Source organism: Sapajus apella, unplaced genomic scaffold (genome assembly GCF_009761245.1).
Source record: "Sapajus apella isolate SASKATOON/1434 unplaced genomic scaffold, GSC_monkey_1.0 scaffold111, whole genome shotgun sequence".
NCBI lineage: Eukaryota > Metazoa > Chordata > Mammalia > Primates > Cebidae > Sapajus > Sapajus apella.
In genome coordinates this window covers 1,330,183-1,344,921 of record NW_022437051.1, presented here as the reverse complement: position 1 = coordinate 1,344,921, position 14,739 = coordinate 1,330,183, and the positions used below count along the sequence as shown (strand labels likewise).

Here is a 14,739-nt window from a genome sequence, read left to right as displayed (position 1 = left end):
TTATAGAAAGTATTTTATGGGTGGGATACACAGACTGAAGACATTATATTTACTATATTTTAAAATATATTTTAGCTTTCGTCTTTTTTTCTAATGATTATTTATTTATTTTTGTTTCTGAGACGGAGTCTTGCTCTGTGGCCCATGCTGGAGTGCAGTGGCATGATCTTGGCTCACTGCGACCTCTGCCTCCTGGGTTCAAGCAATTCTCCTGCTTCAGCCTCTGAATAGCTGGGATCACAGGCATGCGCCACGACATCTGGCTAATTTTTGTATGTATTTTTTAGTAGAGATAGGCCAGGCTAGCCTTGAACTCTTGACCTTAGGTGTTCCGCCCACCTTGGCCTCCCAAAGTGCTGGGATTACAGGAGTGAGCTATGGTATCTGGCCCAAATGGACTTAAATGTGATACCCTTCGAGTATACAATTTCTTACTGATGTTCACAGTATTATTTCTCACTGTTCTTCCTGGAGGAGTCAAGTGGATTTACTTGCCATATGATGAACACTCTGATATGATTTTGTTCATACTCTCCACTGGCCTGCACACATGCCTTCATCTTCCTTTTGTCTGTTTTGATTGTGCCTATGTTATTTTGATATTCCTAGTACTGTTTAATTTCTCTTTTGCCTGATGAGTTTTGCTAGTAGTTTATTCATTTTGAAAATTTTCCCCTAAGAACTGACTTTTGCTTGTGTTGTTTCTTTTCATTGATTTTTTTGTTGTCTTTTTAATTGATTTCTATATGGATCTTTATGATTTCCTTCTATCTAAGTCCTTCAGATTTGTCTGTGGTATTTTTGTTCCGTCTATTCATAAAGTTTAAAATTACATTATTGAGTTGTAATTTACATAACAAAATTCATGACTAAGTATATAATTAAGTGAGTTTTAGCAGATTTACAGAGTTGTGCAATTATCAGCACAATTTAGTTCTGGAACTTTTCTATTATTCCCAAAATTTCTCTTGAGCCTGTTTTTAGTCTTTGCTCCCATTCTTCCTCCCGCAGGTCCTAAGGAACCACTGATCTACCTTCTGTGTCTAATAAGTCTGCCTTTTCTGGACATTGGCTATAAATGGAATAATACAATATGTAATTTTGGGGGCCTGGCTTGTTTCATTTTGCAAAATGTTTTTGAGGTTCATCCATATTATACCATGTATTCGTATCTTGTTCTTTTTTACTGCTGACTAGTATTCTGTGTATAGATACACAATATTTTACATATGCATTGACTGGTTGATGGTCATTTGGATTGTTTCCAGTCTTTAGCTATTATGACTAATGCTGCTATGAACATTATACAATTCTTTGTGTGATTGCATAGTTCCGTTTCTTTTGGGTATGTTTCTAAGAGTAGAATTGCTAAGTTGTATGGTAATTTTCTGCTCCACTTTTTAAGAAACTGCCCAGCAGTTTTCCAAAATGTCTATGCTACTTTACATTCAGCAATGAATGAGAGTTTCAGTTTCTCCATATTCTTACCAACACTTGACATCGTCTGTCATTTTAAATACTGTCATTCTAGTAGATGTATAGTGGCATTCTCATTGTGGTTTTAAGGTGCATTTCTCTAATGTTTAACGTTGTTGAACACTTTTTTATATGCTTATTAGTCATTTATATAACTTCTTGGGTAAAATGTCTACTCAAGTTTTGGCCATTTAAAAAATTGAGTGTTTTGTCTTCTTATGTTGAGTTGAAAGAGTTCTTTACATATTCTACATGTAAAGATTTAGAAATACCCCTAGTTTGTAGCTTGTCTTTTCAATTACTGTGTCTTTAGGAGCAAAACATTTTTAACTTTAATGAAGCCCAATTTAATAATTTTTATAAATGATTTATGCTTTTAGTATTGTATCTAAAAACTCCTTGCCTGATCCCAGATCATAAAGATATTCCCCTGTGTTTTCTTTCAGAAATTTTTATAGTTTGAACTCTTAATTGAGGATTCTAGGATCCAATTTGAGTTATTTTGTGTACGTTGTGAGTTAAGAGTCTAAGTTCTTTCTTTTCTTTCTTTCTTTTTTTTTTTTTTTTTCCATATAGACATCCAGTGGTCTCAGCATTATTTGTTGAAAGGACTGTCATTTCTCCACTGAATTATCTTGGCAATTTGTCAAGAATCGATTGAATATAACTGTAAGCATTTATTTCTGATTTCTCCATTCTGTTCTATCAATCCCTGCCTATTTTACACAAACATCAAATCATTAATGATTGTAGCTTTATAGTAAGTTTGAAAATTGGGTAGTGTATGTCTTCCAACTTTTTCTTCTTTTTCAAAATTGTGTCTATTCTGTAGATTTTTTTGCATTTTCATCCACATTTTAGGATTAACTTGTCAATTTTCTACAGACAAGATGATTAGATTTTTAATAGAAATTACATTTAATCTATAGATCAATTTGGGAAGAATTGTCAACAGTTTGACTGTGGCATTTCTTTGTGCTTAGCCTGCTGGGGTATCTTGAGCTTCTTGGAGCTGTAGCTTATCTTTTCTTTTTATCAAGTTTAGAAAATTTCAGGCCATTATTTCTTAAATATTTTCTGCTGCTTCTTTTTCCTTTTCTTCTGGGAATACCATTACAAGTGTGTTGGTCCCCTTCATGTTGTTCCACAGGTCTCTAATGCTTTGATAGCTTTTTTCTTCAATCTTTTTTTTTCTATTTCTATTGATCTATATTTACATTTACTGATTCTGTTTTCTGCATTTTAAATCTGCCAAGTATTCTCCTAGTGAATATTTCATACTTGTTATTGTTCTTTTAATTTCAGAATTTCCATTTGGTTCTTTTTAAAAATAATTTTTCTCTATTCAGATTACATGTTGAGTCATTATTGTCAGTTTCCTCTAATCTTTAAACATGGTGTTCTTTAATTTTTAAGATATATTTATAATAGCTACTGTGAAGTCTTTGACTACTAAATCCAACATCTGGAAACACTCAGTTTCTGTCAACTGCTTTTTTGTTTTCATGAGAAATACTTTCATATTTCTTGCTATGTCTACTAACTTATGTTGTTGTTGTTGAATACTGGATATTTAAATAATATATCATTTTAACCACAGAATCTGATTTTTCTCCCTGAGGTTTGTCTGTTGTTTAATTACTTGCCTGGATTAAATCTGAGAAGTCTGTCTCTCTACAATGTTTCCATGCTGATATCTCTGCTGAGTTGACTTTTTATTTTTAAGCCTTGTTTCCTAGGGTTTGTTTCCATGTCTGCCTATCTTGGTATTCAGTCAACGATTAGACAGAGGCTGAGCTCACATGCTTTAGGCCAGTAAGGCTTCTTTACTTTGTGCCACTGGATTTAAATGTAGGTCAGGGAGCACAATCAGACTCGGTCTACTTTGAAGTCCACTTCAGGTTTTGCTTTATGCCAGCCCTCTTGCATCTCCCCATTAGCTAGGACTGCATGGGTGAGTTGGATCTCCCCTGGTCTTTGTTGCTCATACACAAGGCTGCAACAACTTGGAACATGCAGAAGACCTTATGAGTCCTCCTCCGGGTGTCTCACCTCCTAGAACTCCTCATCAAATTCCTGGATAAGCCAGTGGTTCATTACTTGCCTTTACCATGACTGCATTCTCAGGTTAGCGGAGCCACTAGCCTTCGCTGTTTACCAGGTTTGGCTATGTGATTTGCAGGTTCTAGTGCAAAATGAAAATTGCTAAAAAAATCATTATTTATGTTATGTCTGTTGATTTAGAAGCTATAGATTGTGTTGCTATTTTTTAAATCAATAAAAATACATCCAACATTATATATATTTTTTGACAAGACAAAGTTATTCAGTTTTTCCCCTTTCTAAACATGACATGAATTTTGGCATTTGTTCCATTAACTGCACTTTCTATTTCTCCTTTTTTGATTGCCATCTAGAGTTTTGTCTTGATATGTGTTTTTTTTTTAATACAAAAAGAACTAAATCACTTTTTAATTAAGTTAAGCAATATTTTATCATTTACTGTGCTCAAAATAATTTCTTATATCCTTTAAGTGTTCATTAAGTAGAGATCTCAGAAAATCAGTGCTTTTGGTTTTTGAATGTCTAGAAATATCTGCATTTTGTTCTTACCTTTGAGGGATTGCTTGGCATAAGCTTCTTGATTGAGAGTTGCTTTACCTCCTCTCATTTACATCATCATCTTTTGAATCTGTTGTTGATGCCAGTCTAATCATTTTTCCTGTGTAGATGATTTGTCTTTTCTTTCTAGTGGATTATTAAATTCTTCTTTAGTATTAGTGTTTACTGTAATGTGTCTGTGTATATGTTTTCTTGACTTTATCCTGTTGAGTACTTAGAATGCATTTTTGATTTGAGCACCCATTTCTGGAAAGTTCCCAGTTATTATCTCTTCTAATATGTCCATTCCTTCCATTGTCTTTTCTGTAACTCACTTTATTTATTTATTATCACATTTGGAGAGCTGGGGTCTTGCTGTGTTGCCTAGGCTGTTCTTAAACACCTGGCCTCAAGCAATCTTCCTGCCTCAGCCTCCCAAAGTGCTGGATTAGAGGCATGAGCCTCTGCATTTGGTCATAACTCACTTTAGACGTATATTAGAATCACGGTTCTCAGCAGGAAGCAATTTTACCCCCTAAGGGATATGTGGCAAAGTCCAGAAACATGATTGGTTTTGACAACTTGGGGATGCTACTGATTTCAACTGTGCTGAGGCCGGGGATGCTGCTAAACATTCTACAAAGCATAGGACAGTGCTCCCACCCCCAAAACACAACAAATAATTATCCTTTCCCAAATGCCAACAGCTCCTGGCTGAGGATGTCACCTGAAAACCACTCTCAAATTGTAAATTAATTTTTTTGCCTATTTAAAAAACAACTCTATTTCTTTATACCGTATTTTAGGTGACTTCCTCAGCAGTGTTCTCTCTCATTTAGTTTCTGTTTTCATTTTAACATTTATCCAGTTGAGTTTCTTTCTAAAATTTGGTAGATTATATTTGTCATTTTTAAGATATTTGGATGTTTCTTTATAACTTATTTTGTTTTTTGGTTTTTTTTTTTTTTTTTTTTGGTCGATTTCTCTAACCACCAATAATTTCTTACTTTCTTTTAATGGGAGTTATTCCATTTCTCTGTTTCAACATCTAAACATACTACATTAAAGTCTATATTATATTGTTTCATCACATTGTTTTTACCTGGAATATATTTACCTTCTGTCTTTGACCATTCAGGCGGCTGTAACAAATATACCATAGACAAGGTGGCTTATAAACACTAGGTATTTATTTCTCACAGCTCTGGAGGCTGAGAAGTCCGACATCAAGGTGCCAGGAGATTCTGTGTCTGGTGTGTTGGCCTCTTGGTTCGTAGATGGTTGGCTTCCTGCTATGTCTTCACATGGCAAGAGATGGAAGGAAATTATTTGGGGCCTTTTTTATTAGGACACTAATCTTATTCGTGAGAGTTCCACCCTCATGACCTGATCACTTCCCAAAGGCCCCATCTCCTAATATTTTTACATTGGGAGTTAGGTTTCAACATATAAATTTTAGGGGCACATGAGCATTCAGTCTATAGCATTTTCTTCCTGCCCTTCCAAATTCATGTCCTCACATGCAAAATACATTTATTCCAGCCCAACAGTGCTCCCCCCACCCCAATTTCAACTTGTTCCAGCATCAACTCAAATGTTCAAAGTTCAACATCTCATCTGAATGTCATCTAAATCAGATATGGGTGCAACTCAAGCTACAATCCATCCTGAAGCAAATCCCCCCTTAGTTATAAGCGTGTGGAATCAAATAAGTTACCTGCTTCCAAAACATGATGGTGGGGCAGGCAGAAAGCAGGCATTCCCCTTCCAAAACAGAGACAGAGGAAAGAAAAGAGAAGTGATGGGTTCTATGCCAAAACCCACCAGGGCAAATCCGTTAGGCCTGAAGCCTTGAGATTGATCTTCTTAGGTCTGATGGTCTGCTTTTCAGGCTCGATGGGATGGAGGTCCCACTTTCCAGAGTCTGTCTTCTGGACACAGAGGGGCTGTGGTCCTGCCCCTACTGCTTTCCCAGGAAGAAGTTGAGCCCTGAAGGCTCTGGGTTGGTCTGCCCCATGGATTTGGGAGGTTCTTTCCTAATGGTGACCCCTGCCTGGACTCCACCCCCATGACTCCAAGGGATATTTCTCCTGTCCTCTGAAATCTAGGAGGAGGCATCCACGTCCTCGGGGCTGAGCATTCTTTGTTTGCTACCAGAGTTTGCTGCCTGTGCCCTCCAGAAGGATGACCATCATGACCTGTGGCATACTTGGGTCTACCAGAGCCATGCTTGAGATGGCTGAGGAGCTTGGTGCTGGAACATGGAGAGTGGAGTCTGTGATATTAGGAGGTGCTGGGCAGTGTGCACCAACATTCCACAGGCAGTGGAGCCCCCTCCTTTGCATTCATCTATTGTCTTGAACAGTACTACCTGGCTGAGGTGGCTGACTGATCGTATCAAATGGTCATGGGGCCACACCCTTAGTGTTTCTTCAGAACACACTTTCTCATTTTTTGCAATACATTCCCAAGCAGCCAAGGAATTTCCCACACTTCTAAGTTCTTTTTTCATTTTGATTAATAATTCCACCTTTAAGTCATTTCTCTCTTTTCTTATCTTACTATAAGCAGTCAGGAGGAACCAGGTTGTTCCTTCAACATTTTCCCTAGCGTTTCCTAAGCCAAATCTCCAGTCTCGTCACTCTCATGTTCTACCTTTCGCAAAACACGAGGACAAGAACCAATTTAGCTAAGTTTTTTACCACTTTATAACAAAGATCTTTCCTCCCACTTCCTTTCCAGGCCTCATCAGAATGGCCCTTAAGGGTTCATATTTCTATCAACATTCTGTTCAGGATTACTCAGGAATTCTCTGAGAAGATTGAGGCTTTTTCTACAGCTGTCTTACTTTATTTCTGAGTCTTCACTCCGCAATCACCTATGGTGAGGTAGTCTTTCTCTAGCATGAACACCCAAAGTCTTTCTGCCTCTCTCCATTGCCCAGTCTCAAAGCCACTGGCATGTTTTTAGGTATTTGTTACAACAGCACTCCCACTTCCTGGTACCAGTTTCTGTTAGTTTATCTGGGATGCTATAACACAACATTACTACCTGCCAGACGATAAATGATACATTTATTTTCCACAGTTCTGGAGGCTGGGACGTCCAAGACCAAGGCACCAGCAGACAGGGTGTCCAGTGAGGCCTGCTTCTGACTTTCCATGAGAGTGTTTTCTTGCTATAACCTTACATAGTAGAAGGGGTGGGAGCTCTCTGAGGTCTTATAAGGGCATCGATTCCATTCATAAGGGTTCTGCCCTCATAACCTAATCACCTCTCAGAGACCTCATCTTCAATTACCAACACATCAGGGGTTCGGATTTTAACATACAAATTTTTGGGAAATGCAAACATTTATAGTACTTCCATGTAAAAAATTTTATGACTATTCTATTTGTATTAGATTTTCCCCCCACACTTTTTCAAATTTAGACTTTCAGATTCATTTTAAATGGTAAGTTTTATGTTTAATTTTTTTTTTCTATTTCTCTCTGTTCTTACTTCCCTTTGTTGGGTTTTTCAGTTTTCTCTCCTGAGATCTCTGGGCCCCAGTCCAGACCAGGTATTATGATGTTATTTTTGGCGTTCCTATTCCAAGTCATAGTAAGGAGAGTGCCAATTTTGTCCCAGGACCAGCAGGCAGTTTACTTAAGTTTTGGACATGAGACTGTGTCTGGGCTTGTCTACTTTTGCAGGTGTGTAGCTTGTTCCAGTCTGTTTTTAAGGGGGAGTTTGGTACTGTTCCCTTATATTCCACCGTAAAGCACCATCCCAGCTTCTGACTTCAAGCCTATCCCTGCTTGGCCATGTGACTTAAAGAACGCCTGACTTCCTGGGACCCACAGGTACCAAACTTTGGCCACCACCTCCCACAGGCTTGTGGCTTCACTCAACTTCCTGTTTCATTTCCCTCTTCTGCGGCTCTCTTTCTTTTGTTGTTGAAACTATTTTTTGGTTTTAATTTCTATATTTTGTTTTATTTATTTACTTTTTGAGAAAGGGTCTCACTCTGTTACCCAGGCTGGAATACAGTAGTACAGTCATAGCTCACTGCAGTCTCCAACTCCTGGGCTTAAGCAATTCTCCCTCCTCAGCCTCCCAAGTAGCTGAGACTACAGCTGCATGTCACCATACCTGGCTATTTGGGTTTTCCTTAATTTTTTGTAGAGGAGGGATCTCACTGTGTTTTCCAGGCTGGTCTTAAACACCTGGGCTCAAGTAATCCTCCTGCCTTGGCCTCCCAAAGTGCTAGAATTATAGGCATGAGCCACTGCACCTGGCCTATATTTTATTTATCATTGCCATGTGTTTGAAAGAGAGGGGAGACTTCTAATTATGAATTCTCTACATTGCCATGTCCAGTAGATTTAAAATTTAAAAAACAACTTCTAATGCTTATAATTTCTTTCAACATTCGGCTAAAGGGATTCTTCTTGATTTAAACTTCTTTCATATTCTTATTGTCTATATAGTTTAAAAAAAGTCAATCTGTGTTACGTTTTCTATTCTTAGCTTGATCTTTTTCATTACAATTATTTTTATCCTTATTTCTTATCTTTTCGACTAGATTGTGAGCTTCTTAAGTGTAAGGGCTCTATATTTTACTTCCTTTATTATTCTGCAGTGCATAGAATAAAGCTTTGAATGGAATAAATGCTCTCTGTATTTCTGTTACCTTGATTATTCTAGATAAAGGGCGGGTATTCATGAGCTGTACTTAGGAAAACGGTCTCTAGATGTTACTCCATAGTGAAGAAATGAACATTATGGTTTTAGAAGATAATCTGGCATAAGCTTTCTTTGATTAAATCCCAGTGATAACATGAATTTGCATGGAATTCTTGAACGGTTGAGCATTTGACCTGGAAGAAATTTCATGAAGCTTTTATTCTGACCCACTTTATCAGATAAGTTGTGTTTGTCCCCTAGGAAAGAAATCTGAGTTACAGTGAAATGAAATAAAGGTTATTTTTCTCCCATAAAGGAGAAGGCCAGCAGTGTTCAGTGTAGCCAGGGTCAATGTGACATCGAAAGGTGCTGACGAGACCCACTTCTACTGCTCTGCTCCTGCACTTTTGTGGGTGGTTTCCTTCCTGAACGTACTAAAGCAGCTACCATGACTTCTGCCATTGCTGCTGCATTTCAGGTAGGAACTAGAAGGAAGGGAAAAGGGCAATGCCTGCTTCAAGTGTCCCATTTGATTAGGAAAATAAAGCTTTCGAGAAGTGCCATGCAAAGATTTCTACTTACATCTCATTGGCCAAAACTGGTCACAGTAAGTCTGGGGAAATAAATATTTTCGACTGGACACATTACCACCCTACACAAATTGGGAGTTCTATTAGTAAGGATGGACGGAAATGGAAAATGGGTAGGCAAATTGTAGAATGCAACCAATTCCCAATGCTTATTTGATAGAGAAGGACCCCTCTGGACAGTTTTAAAGGGATTTTCCAAATGATGTTGAGGAGGACAGATTGTAGATGAGCGAGACTACTGGGAGAGACTCCAGTTAGCCTACTGATGCAGGAATAAGCTAGGCAGGAAATGATTCTGAATTAGGGGAGTGGCAATTATGGCTAAGAGGTAGAGGCAGGATTTAAATGATTATGAGTTGGAGTGGATAAGATTAATGACAATCACAAAACCAAAAATAATCTCAATTTTATTTTACAGTTAGATTTTGATTAGTTGTAAAAAATCTAAACCTCTTATCTTTCAGCATTGGGGAAGAATCTGCAGTCACATATTTTATTTCATTTCATCTTTTTTTTTTTTTTTTTAAATTTTACTTAGTTATGTATTTTAAATAAGAGTAGAAGGAAGAGGTATGAGCCAGCCTCAGATTTCAGAGGTTAATAAGACGAAGAGTTGTCTTGCATGTTTGAAGAGGGTATGCTGCATAAGAGCTTCAGATATAGTGAAAATTGAGCTGGAAACGTGTTGAGAATAATATCCCTTTTGTAGGAATTTGGACTTGAAGTGACGCATATCAACTAATGTTTAAAAAATAACTGCTGTTTTAAAACTCACAATCAAGTTTACATAATTACATTGTTCTTATTTGGAGTATTTTATTCATCCTTAGACCTCAGACTCCAACCTGTGAATGATGGTGAGTATGCTTCCTAAATGCAGCAGAAAAAACAACAATCATCACAGCCCAAGCAAGATCTATGCCTCTATGACATTCTTTTCACCCAGTCAGTTAAGAAAAGCTTGAATTTCTAGGTTTGGGGGAGGCTACTCCTTCTGAGCTGTCATTTAAAATGGCAACATATCTCAGCTGTAGGTCAATGGGAAGTTGTACTTTTTCTATTGACCACAGATCAAAGTAGCCAAATATTAACATGATTGAGAATGAGTGCAAGAGCTGAGTGCTACCAATTATGTGTCCCCAAACCTTCTTCTTTTCCTTTCCTTTTTTTTTTTTTGAGACGGAGTTTCGCTCTTGTTGCCCAGGCTGGAGTGCAATGGCGCGATCTCTGCTCACCGCAACCTCCACCTCCTGGGTTCAGGCAATTCTCCTGCCTCAACCTCCTGAGTAGCCAGGACTACAGGCGCGTGCCACCACGCCCAGCTAATGTTTTGTATTTTTAGTAGAGACGGGGTTTCACCATGTTGACCAGGATGGTCTTGATCTCTTGACCTCATGATCCACCCGCCTTGGCCTCCCAAAGTGCTGGGATTATAGGCGTGAGCCACCGCGCCCGGCCCATTTCTTTTTCTTTTTTTTTGAGACAAAGTCTCACTCTATTGCCCAGGCTGGAGTGCAGTGGTGGAATCTTGGCTCACTGAAACCTCTGCCTCCCATGTTCAAGCAATTCTCCTGCCTCAGCCTCCCGAGTAGCTGGGATTACAGGTGCACGCCACTACATCCAGCCAATTATTGTATTTTTAGTAGACACAAGGTTTCACCATGTTGGCCAGGCTGCTGTTAAATTCCTTACTTTAGGTGATCTGCTCCCTTTGACCTCCCAAAGTGCTGGGATTACAGGCGTGAGCTACTGTGCCTGGCCACCTTTTTCATTTACGAATATTAAAAGGTATGCCTTAGAAAAAGGGAACGCAGAGTCAAATGCAAAATTTAAGTGTTATGTGATAAAATTATAACTGATACGAGAAACCACAGGAGAGTTGAAGAAGAGAGTTGGAGACTTGAAGGGGTTCATAGGCTGAGGGGAGAAAGCAAGTTTGATTGAATTTATACTTCAGCTATGTGGTCCTGAATTTCTGGAAGTTTCCATACATTGTCATTAGTGCTTGTAGAAGAAACAGATCATCTGGATGCTTGACTGATATGTTTATGTCTTATTCAGATATTGTTGTGTGTCCTTACCGGATTTAACAAACATACATCTGGAATCCATGCCTTTTAAGCAAGGATGAAAGTTGACTTTAAAATGGTATAATGAAAACTTAAGAGACAAAATGAGAGTTTTATAATTTATTCTTCAAACGTGGTTGAGATATGGTAAAGCTTTTCACATGTGAATGGCCGTTTATAGAAAAATCATCTGACTGCTTAATTTCTTAAAAACAGTATTTCAACAATTTAGGTCAAAATCAACAAATATGTGACTCTCCTTACTGCACGTGGCTTATTCTTGCATTTGACTTCAGTTGAGTACCTAATGCCTTTTATCTCACAATATGAGTCTCTGTACCGCGTTAGAATTCATAGAGCTACAGATTGGAAATGTGGTCTAAATGGAAAATGTTTTGAACATAATGTGGTACATGTCATTATTTTTCTTCCCGGAAAATAACTGAAGAATGATGATTTCATTTGATGAATGGATCTACAAAGCAAAATTGTCATCCTCTACAATCCAAATAGCTTTCCAGGAAACATATAAGTTTCCCAAATTTCAAAGTCAGGCTGTAAATACAGCTGCTGTGTGTGTGATCTTCTACCGTTAAAACCTTTGCAGCGAGCAAGTGCGGCATTTTGCTTGGAAAGTCATTGCGTTAACTTGTGATTCCGATTGTGAAAGTCATTAAAGAAGTATACAAAATTCTGTGATCTAGCAGCTGGGACAAAACATATTTTTGATTGCCAGTACAATATAGTCATTTCTTGAGCTGGTATTTTTATAATTGTGAACACTACTTAAATTATGTATTTTATTAAGGGAAAGAAGCTTCTTAATGGTTATTTAAACCAGTTTACTCACTTAAAACTGAGGCTCAGAGAGAGGATTTGACTCATCCATGGTCACAAACCTGCTTGAACACCTTTTCAGTTTGCCTGGTCTACTGGATTCTTCAAAGAATAAATATTGCTCATAGAGAATGTTGCAATTTGGGAATGCCTTTTAAATGTGTTTTGATATGTGCATTGACAGGATCTCTATTAGAATTTGTTTTTTTCTGTTCACCATCCCTTTTCTCTTTTTTATGAAGAACCCATTTCATGTGGGTTCATATGGGAGTGACTTCCCCACAGGAGCCAATGCACATTGGCTTGGCCAATTGGAATTTCATATTCTTCAGGTCACATGACTGGTTCAGGGTAGGGTAATAACCTTGTCTGGTCCATCGGAGCCCTCCCTTGTCCTGTTGCTGAAACCGTATAAAAATGGTCCTCTCTGTCTTCTATAATTGCTAGCATGAAACCCAAAACATCCGATGACCATCTTAAGAGAAAGGCGTCAATATGCAAGAAAGCAGAGCCAGCTAAAAGACCACAACTTGATGACATCGTTTGAGTGTCTGGATCACACTGTGCCTGAAGCAGGTATATGCCCTGGATGCCTTCCTATTAGGTGAATAAATAAATATTTTGTGTGTGCTGAGGTTCGTTGGAGTTCGTTTCTGCTACTTACAACCTGAAGAATTTAAAGTCACGCGGCACTTAGGGAACACAGGATCTCAAACATTTTTGTGCTTCTACAATGGCAAAATGAATAACACATGCTGATCCTCAAACAGGAAAGAGAAAAGAAGGAGGCCAGGGCCTTGGGTTGCCACCTTGCCCCAATCTAGGGGATGCTACTTGTATAAAGGACCAGATACCCCTGGAGGTGTATGGCATCACAACTTGGAATTATTAGGGTAAGAAGGAGTGACTGAAAAAAATTCTATTCTCTTTCACCCAGGAAATTTTGATAACTTCCACCCATCCCGCAGTGACTAACTAGATCAGAAGGTTCATTAGGATGAGGAAAAGAGCCTTTTGTGCTGGTGCAGGTGTAGGAAAGCTGGCCTGGTGCAGAGGGGAGGAGTGGACTCTGCAGGGTGGACTTCCTGGCACAGCGTCCATGAGTGTGGGCACCTGCTTCACGGCCGGGCGTTCAGTCACCTCTTCTGTGAAACAGAGGTGATTATAGAAATAGACAGCTGTGCCTGTTGATAGAGCCATTGAGAACGAAAAGTAAGATGAGACCCACGAGGCACTTAGAACAGTGCTGAGCACCTGGCGGGCGTGCAGTCCGTGTTAGCTATTTAATGATTTTTTTAAACAAATAGGTTGAGGGCTATTTCTTTTTCATATTAACTGAATGTCCTGGGAATGTTGGCTAGAACAAAGACTTAGGCAGGGAACTTTCAGAGGAATCTGAACTCACGCTTCTTACCCTTAGACACAAGTTCTTTTTGCAATACCGGGGTTGCAGTTCCTGCCCATCTAGAACACCCTGTATGCAGCTGCATGCTCTTGCTAGTTGCACAGAATTTCATTTGTTGTGAATCATCCAGGAGCAGCTAGAGCCTGACCATTGGGAAAAGGGGCTAATTTCTTAGAAACTAGCCTAGTCTGAAGACACAGCTGCCGATGAGTAGACCCACTCAGATTATACCTGCCTACGGAGAGTCTTCTGTCTAGTTAAGGAGCCAAGAAGGCATGAATAGCTATGTGACACCGGAGAGTTCATTAACAGAAGGAGGACAGAGGAGAGAGTCACAAGGACCTGGGAGTCACTGCAGAGGGGCTGGGCTGCACAGTGGGTGCTGAGGCCGCAGTGGTGGTGACGTTTAGGGATCCCTGAGGCCAGCTTCAGGCGGGGTGGCTTAGAAGCCTGGGAGGAATCTGTCACTCAGTCCTTGTAAGTCTCCTGTGAACATTTAAGAGCCTAGGCAGGCGCAAAAAGTATTTATTATCCAAGTTAAAGAATAAGGCTGGGGGTAGTGACGCACACCTGTAATCCCAGCACTTTGGGAGGCCAAAGTAAGAGAATTGCTTGAGCCCAGGAGTTCACAGCCAGCCTGGCCAACAAAGTGAGACGCTGTCTCTACATAAAAATAAAAACAATTAGCCTGGTGTGGTGATGTGTGCCTGTAGTCCAAGCTACTTGGGAGGCTGAGGTGGGAGGATCGCTTGAAGCTGGGAGGTTGAGACTGCAGTGAGCCATGATTGTGCCACTGCACTCCAGCCTGGGCAACAGAGTGAGACTGTCCCAAAAATCAAAAACAAAACACATGCGGTGGCTCACCCCTGTAATCCTAGCACTTGGGAGGCCGAGGCGGGTAGATCACCTGAGATCAGGAGGTCGAGACCAGCCTGGCCAACATGGTGAAACCCTGCCTCTACTAAAAATATAAAAAAAATTAACTGGGTGTGGTGGTACGTGCCTGTAATCCCAGCTACTCGAGAGGCCGAGGCAGGAGAATCATTTGAATTCAGGAGGCGGAGGCTGCAGTGAGCTGAGGTCACACCGCTGC

At 39.5% G+C, this 14,739-nt stretch overlaps 1 long non-coding RNA gene across 1 annotated transcript; it reads left to right on the top strand.

Moving 5' to 3' along the window:
* The first annotated feature begins 10,638 nt into the window (after positions 1-10,638).
* LOC116537487 lies at positions 10,639-11,096 on the top strand. The gene is made up of 2 exons (XR_004263145.1): positions 10,639-10,687; positions 10,989-11,096. It is a non-coding gene; the product is annotated as an uncharacterized LOC116537487 (long non-coding RNA).
* The last annotated feature ends 3,643 nt before the right edge of the window (positions 11,097-14,739 follow it).